At 43.7% G+C, this 6,893-nt stretch overlaps 1 protein-coding gene across 1 annotated transcript in view; it reads right to left on the reverse strand.

The window, feature by feature from the left end:
- The window catches only part of VWA8 (von Willebrand factor A domain containing 8), a 305,200-nt gene that overhangs the window by 258,146 nt on the left and 40,161 nt on the right, over positions 1–6,893 (reverse strand). The gene's annotated exons all lie outside the window — the stretch shown is intronic.

Consider the following 6,893-nt stretch of genomic DNA (forward strand, 5'->3'; position numbering starts at 1 on the left):
ATTGGTTAAAGAGTTCTGCTTTCTCCTCTGCCGCAACCACCAGATTGCCCAGCATACTTTGCAGGGGCCCCACATTACCCGGTGCCTTCTTCATCCTCCCTATGTATTTGAAAAAGGACTTTTTATTATCCTTGATCTTGGACGCTATTCCTAGCTCTATGTATGCCTTAGCTTTCCTTACCGCCCCCCTACAGGCCCGAGTAGAGGAGGTATACTCCTCTTTGGAGATAGCACCCCCCTTCCACCGGGTGTACGCTGCCTTTTTGGCAAGCAGGCATTCCCGGACGTCCTTGGTGAGCCGGGGGGCTTTAGGGCACTCTTGCCCCACTTGCATCTTGTTGGGATGGACTCCCCTTGGGCCCTGAGTATCGAGATAGATACTGATCATTTAAAATACTCAGATACTGAGCTAATCATTTCTTATTCTAAATATGCCTTTGTATCTAATCTTTTTAAAACTGTTCATACCTGCACATAATATATCTAGATATTATCAAAGGTTTTAATGCTAGTCTTAAATGTCATTTTCATAATCCAAGATATGTAGACTAGATAGTATCACAGGGTCATCTCCACGAACGGCCGTGAAGCCCTTGGAGTCCCTGCTGTCCTAATCCACTCCACCCTCTGTGGGCAGTCACCCCTTCTTTCACCCACTCTGTTTTGATATATATTACTTAGATGTGAGTGAGGCTGCCCCAGGGTTTCCCAAATCACTCTCTAATGACCGCCATGTGTCTGCGGTTGCTGCCTTAAGGACTAGTTGCGTGACTCCAACCACCTCTACACTGTACCCTATGCTTCGCAAGTGTAGTCACTCACTGATACGCCTTCCATTTAGCCCTTCCTGTGGGCTCCTGGGCCCTCTTTTGGTCCCACACACTCAGCCCCTCAAACTGGGCTCCAAACCCTTCCCTGGGTCCCTAGAAATCTCCTCCCTCACTTAGTTCCTCTCCAAACCTCCAGACTGCTTCTTGCTGTACTCTCTAAACTGGCATTTTGGGATTGCAGTCCTCCTGTGGGCGATAATCCCTCACCAGCCTCCAGGTCACTGCTGGCCCATCTCAGGGCCCTAAGCCCTTATATCTTCCTCCTGGATCAGATGACTACAATCAGCCCAAGCTATACCTGCAGGCTGCTTCAGCCTGACTGCTTTTAAAGCAGCATGAGCACCAAGCCTCCTGCCATATACATAACTACCTTTAGATGGAAAGATAACTGTATGAACAATCACAGAATACAAAGCAAAAAATAACTATTAATATATCAATGTCAGACCAGCAGGGGATGGGGGGAGCACAGTTGCAATAAGCAGACTCCACTAAAGGCTGTTCTAGGACCAGTATTGTTTAACACTTTTTATTAATGATATGGATGCAGAAAAAGAGTGCAATGATCAAGTGTGACACAAAACCAGGAGGCATTGTAAATCATTTCAGAGAGGAGGACCAGAATTCAAAGGGATCTTGATAAATTGAGAACTGGATTATAAACAACAAAATGAAAATTTAACAAAGACAAATATAAAGCACTACACAGAGAAAAGAAAAAATAGATGCATAAGTGCAGAATGGAGGACACACGGCTAAACAATAGCACTGCAATTTGGGGCTGCATTAATGTAAGTATTGTATGCAAAACCAGGATGCTTCACTTGGTGCTGGTTGGATTTCAGGTGCAGGACTTCATCCAGTTTTGGGCACCACACATTTTAAGAATGATGTAAGAATGAGAAGAACGTGGAAAGGATCCATAAGTAATGTTAAATGAAGGTATCAAAGGAGTCAGAATGTAACCCATTCAAGAAAAGTGGAAGAAACTAGGTACGCTTAACCTGCAAAAAAGAGAGATGGCAGGGGCACAATATCAATTATCATAGAGAAGATGGAGAAAATTTGATTTCCCTTGCCACAGAGGACATGACATGCAGCCACAGATCAAATCTCAGGAAAAACTTCCTAACTGTAAGACTAGTAGGATAATGGAATAAGTTGCCTAGGAAACCTGTGAGATTTCCTTTATCAGAGGTTTTCCAGATGACACTGGACAGATATCTTCTTGTGAAGGTTTAGCAATTCTGCAACTGTGTAGGGAGTTGGATTAAATGGCCTGTGAAGTCCCATCCAATCATATGATTCTATAATACAGCTTTGAAGTAATCCTATTTCTTCCCTTAGGCTAGGGACAGACATTCAAAAAGCCTGAGCCTGAATTGATTCAACCTTTGCAGATTAGTCTAACCTGGCTAGGCTGAACCAGTTTGTAACCAGGCAGACATTATCTCTGGACTGAGAACATTCAGGCACATGCCTGCAGTGGCACACAGTAGAAGACAAGGGGTGCTATAGCAGCCCTCCCTTCCCTTTTATAGTGCTGAGCTGAGGGGGCGTGGCCAGACCCCAGCAGGACATTCTGATTAGGGAGGTTTGCCTGTACCCTCCCAGGCTTTTCTCCACTCACTGCTCAGGGGGCAAGAGTGTTGCCAGACCCCAGACCCCTGCTAGCACTCTGAGGCAAGGAGGAGTGTCCTGGGCATGCATCTGTTGATGATATGAAGCTTTTCAATCTCCTTCCCTGCTTCTTTATATTGCCTGCAACAAACTGACAGGCAAGCAAGCCAGCAGGGGTTGATAACAGTGTTTATCACCCCATCAGCAAAACAATAGCTTCTCTCCACTAGTTCAAACTCTTCTTAAACAGTTTACCAGCTGACCTATTGATTAGCTTCAAAAAGCCCTAAATGGACACTGTTCTGTCTGCCTGTCCCAGTGAAATTGAAGACACACACACAGACACCTCTTGTCTTTAGCTAGCATACCACATGCCTAGGGTCCATGGGGCTAGGTTCTGTGCTGTGGCAGATGGGAGGGATGGGAGGGGGGGGGGGGTCCTGCTTGAGCAGCGAGGCGGCGGGTAGAGCAGAGGAAAGCCAGGCGGATCCTGCTGTACCTGAAGTCTCTGCTGAGCTCCAGCCAGGTAGCAGAGGGGAGGGGCCAGCTCTGCTGTAGACCAGAGAGCCCTGCCCTGCTCAGCCCAGAGAGCATGCCAGGATGCTGGGGGAGTCCAGTTTATCTTAAACCAGCAAGGGGTCTAAAACAGACATTGCATAAACCAGTTTCATGTAAATCAGTTAAATATGATACTATATTCAACCAGGTTCGTCTCAAACCAGTTTCAGCCATTTTCAAACTGGTTTATGTGCATTGAACATCTGTTCTATTACAGGTTCAAAGCAGTTTCTGATCACTTAAACCAGTTTACATGTAATGTATATCCCTACCCTTACTGCTCAAATAAGATTCCCACTGAAGAAAAATTACATAAAAGCATCACTAAAATGTAAAACTATCTGAATCTGCCATCCATGAAAGTCATTAAAAGCCTTTCCCAGCTCCCTCTAAAAACAATCAGATTCTTACTAGTGATTTCATTGGGGCAGGAATGGGGGCCCAGGTGGAAATCATATAACTCAGTGTACACATTTTTATTACAAGACAAAAGGAAACCAGGCAATTCAAATAAATGCTTTTAAACAACTATTTATGGATACTTAAATGACAACACATTGCTATCTCCATATGGTGTCAGCATGCTAAGTTGACATAATCCAACAGGGCTGGAATATTACTGTTTTCTTCAAATGTAACACACAAGACATATATACCACACACACAGTTGGACTAATGACAAATAGCATACAAATTTATATGAGAACCTTAAAGAAATTAAGAAAAGTTACTCTATAAAGACAGATTACATACAACGAGGACTGCACTATGCACATGTTGCTGCTCTTTAAATATGGAAGCATTCTGCTTTTGAAAACAACCACAAATATAAACTTTTAAGATTAAATGTATCTTAATGCTGTAAAACAGAATGGCCCTGAAAGGCCTATTAATTATGTAAATTCACCTGTTGTATAAACTTGTCCTTTGTACACATTTATAATTTCTCCTAAAGAAAAAATAATAATAATACCATATGGCCTCAGGTTTTGAATAGGCTGGAAACCTTTCTATAAAGCAAAATTCTTTGGTTCAAAAGTCAAGCACAAAAAGCAGCTTTCACGCAGCATGACTAGGAATGCCTCTGGTGCGTTTCACATTAATAAATGTAGCTATTTTTATTTTTAGGATGGCCTCGAGAAAAAACTTGGGTCAGACTTAAAAGCAGGGCCAGAAATAGAAACAAGATTCAAGAATGCACAGCAACATCTGCAAAACAAACTGTCATGTAGAACAGAACATAAATGTACAGCCTACAAGAAAATATTAAGTCTCACAGCCTTTCCCCATGGACTTTAATGTATTTCTGTATATTTATTTCTTCTTGCTTACCCTTCAAGTAGTACATATTATTTACCCTGGAGTATAACTATGAAGAAATACTGATTATTAAATTCCTACAAAATTTGGTAATTTCCCTTTTTTAGGGATGAGAAAATACACATAATTCTTTACTGACGTATTTCCAAGGAGCTGGGACAATATGTTTTTGCTCAGTCATTTCAAATAGTTCTATCCGTAGGCAGACTAAAGTTGTATCAACTAACATATATTTGGTAAAGTAGCCAAATAAGTTAGTACACTGCCTCTTTCTCAATTCAATCACAGATAACAGGCTTGAAATAAAATGATGAAAAGACAACAAAGAAAGCATGTTTATCTGTTACATGTCACTGATTGTCTCTAATATTAACAGTGTTCAAATTACACAGTTAAGCACTCAAAAGTCAGGAAATTATAAAATTGCACTGCCACATACAACCTTAACACTTCCTCATACATGTACGCGAAATAAAATTTATAAAGATATGATCACCTATTACGTCTAAATACAAACATACGTCTTGGCAACTTTCAATAAATATATGTAGTCTCTTATATTATTTTATTCTTGTATACCATTCTCGCCAGTGTACCCTAAAGTTAATAGTTTATATTGTTATATCCTTGAACATTTTATTCATCAGCATTAAAGTACTTTACAACCAGTAATACAAACTTTTAAGGTGAAATTTCAGGGATGAGGCAAATTAGCCCAAATTAGACAACACAATACCAAAAAATCTGCATTATTCTTCACTGAGCCAAATCATCATGTGGTACATACAGTGTAGGTCTACTTACTTCAGAGGAGCTCTGAAGATTTGTTCCACTTTAAAATCTGGGTCTATGTTTTTATTCTTAATTTGTAGGATACTGTGTGGTGGGGTTGGCCAACTTGATGGCAAGAATGCCAAAAACAACATAGGGAGTATCTGTGTGGCAGATCAGGGATGAGTCAAGTAGCACAGCTGCACATAGGGAGCGAACAGTATGAAGCAGAAAGCAGAGCAGAAGACTAGGCGGAGAACAGGGATTGGAGAGACACTTGGAGAGGGTGTAGGGCTAATCCAGGGATGGGCAAAATCCGGACCGTGGGCCAAATTCGGCCCACCAAACCATTTTATCTGGCCGGGGGGACACCTAAGAAGTTTAGAAAATTAATATTTCTCTGCTCTGGGCTGCTGTCAAAGATGGCAGGAGCCAGGGGCAGTAGGACACAGGAGAAGCTGGCAAGAGTCAGAAGAAAGGTCAACTACCCCCCCAACCCAGAAGTGTCTGCCTCCAGCTGCTTTCCTTGCATGCAGCTGCTCCAGCACCATGTGGCCCCTGCTGCATCACTGAACCATGGGAGCATGGGGCCATGCCAGTACCCCGGGGAAAAGAGCAGGGCTGTGTATGTCCATGCAATGAGGGACGGGGAAATAGAGCAATGAGGGAAGGAAAGAGAGAGAGAGAGAAAATGTGTGTGCATATACGTGTGTGTGGATAGTAGGCGAAGCACACAGTGTGTGTGCACAGTGAGCGAAGCACAGTGCATGTGTAGTGAGCGAAGCAGTGTGTGTGTCTAGTGAGCAAAGCACAGTGTGTGTGTGTAGTGAGCAATGCAGTGTGTGTGCTTAGTGATAAAAGCACATAGTGCATGTGTGTGTAGTGAGCAAAGCACAGTGTATGTGTGCGTAGCAAGCAAAGCACACAGTGTGTGTGTGCAATGAGGGAGGGAGAGGAAGAGTGTGTGTGTTCGTAGGATGTCCCACATGCAAACCCCACCACACACATGGACCCACACACCCTCACACACCCCAGCCATCCTCCTCCCCACAAGATCCCCCACAAATCCCACACCCACCCACACCCCACATATCTACACATATGCTCCCTCACCCACACCCCACATACCTATCCATCCCCCTACAAACCTCCCCACACCCCCACACCCTCCCCCACACACCCACCGCCCCTCACAAACCTATACCCACCCCTCATGCCTCCCCCCACAATATAGAAGCATAAGACTTTATTTTAAGCTATTGTGCGATCACCTCTGAGTATACTATACAAACACATGTAAATCAGGACAATTTTTTTTTTTAAATCAAATTAATGAATGTTGTAGATGTTTGATTTTAAGAATATAATTTGGTATTTTTCTGATTGTGAAATGGCAAAACTCCTTGCTGAAAGGAGTACTTCCAGGGGCAAAGGGAGGGGCTTCTGGTGGCAAGGGTTAGGGACAGGACTTCCAGTCCCAAGGGGGTGAGGCACCTGTCAAGGGGTGGGGCTATCCATGCAGCCCTCAACAGCTTGCCAAAACTCAGGGGAGGGACTTCTGGTGGGAAAGGTCAGGAGTTAGGGGGTGGGACTTCTGGTCCTAAGGTGGTGACTGGGGCAGGGTACCTGTAAAGGGGCGGGGCTACCCATGCGGCCCTCAGTGTCTTGCCAAAACTCGGTAAGCAGCCCTCCACCCAAAATAATTGCCCACCCCTGAGCTAATCAGTGGCATGCCTGACAAAAAAGTTGGCCCCCACTGCTGTATAAAAAGATACTGGGGCTCAGGTGCTGTCG

This window comes from Crocodylus porosus, unplaced genomic scaffold (genome assembly GCF_001723895.1).
Source record: "Crocodylus porosus isolate Cpor-Errol unplaced genomic scaffold, CroPor_comp1, whole genome shotgun sequence".
In the NCBI taxonomy this organism is placed as follows: Eukaryota; Metazoa; Chordata; order Crocodylia; family Crocodylidae; genus Crocodylus; species Crocodylus porosus.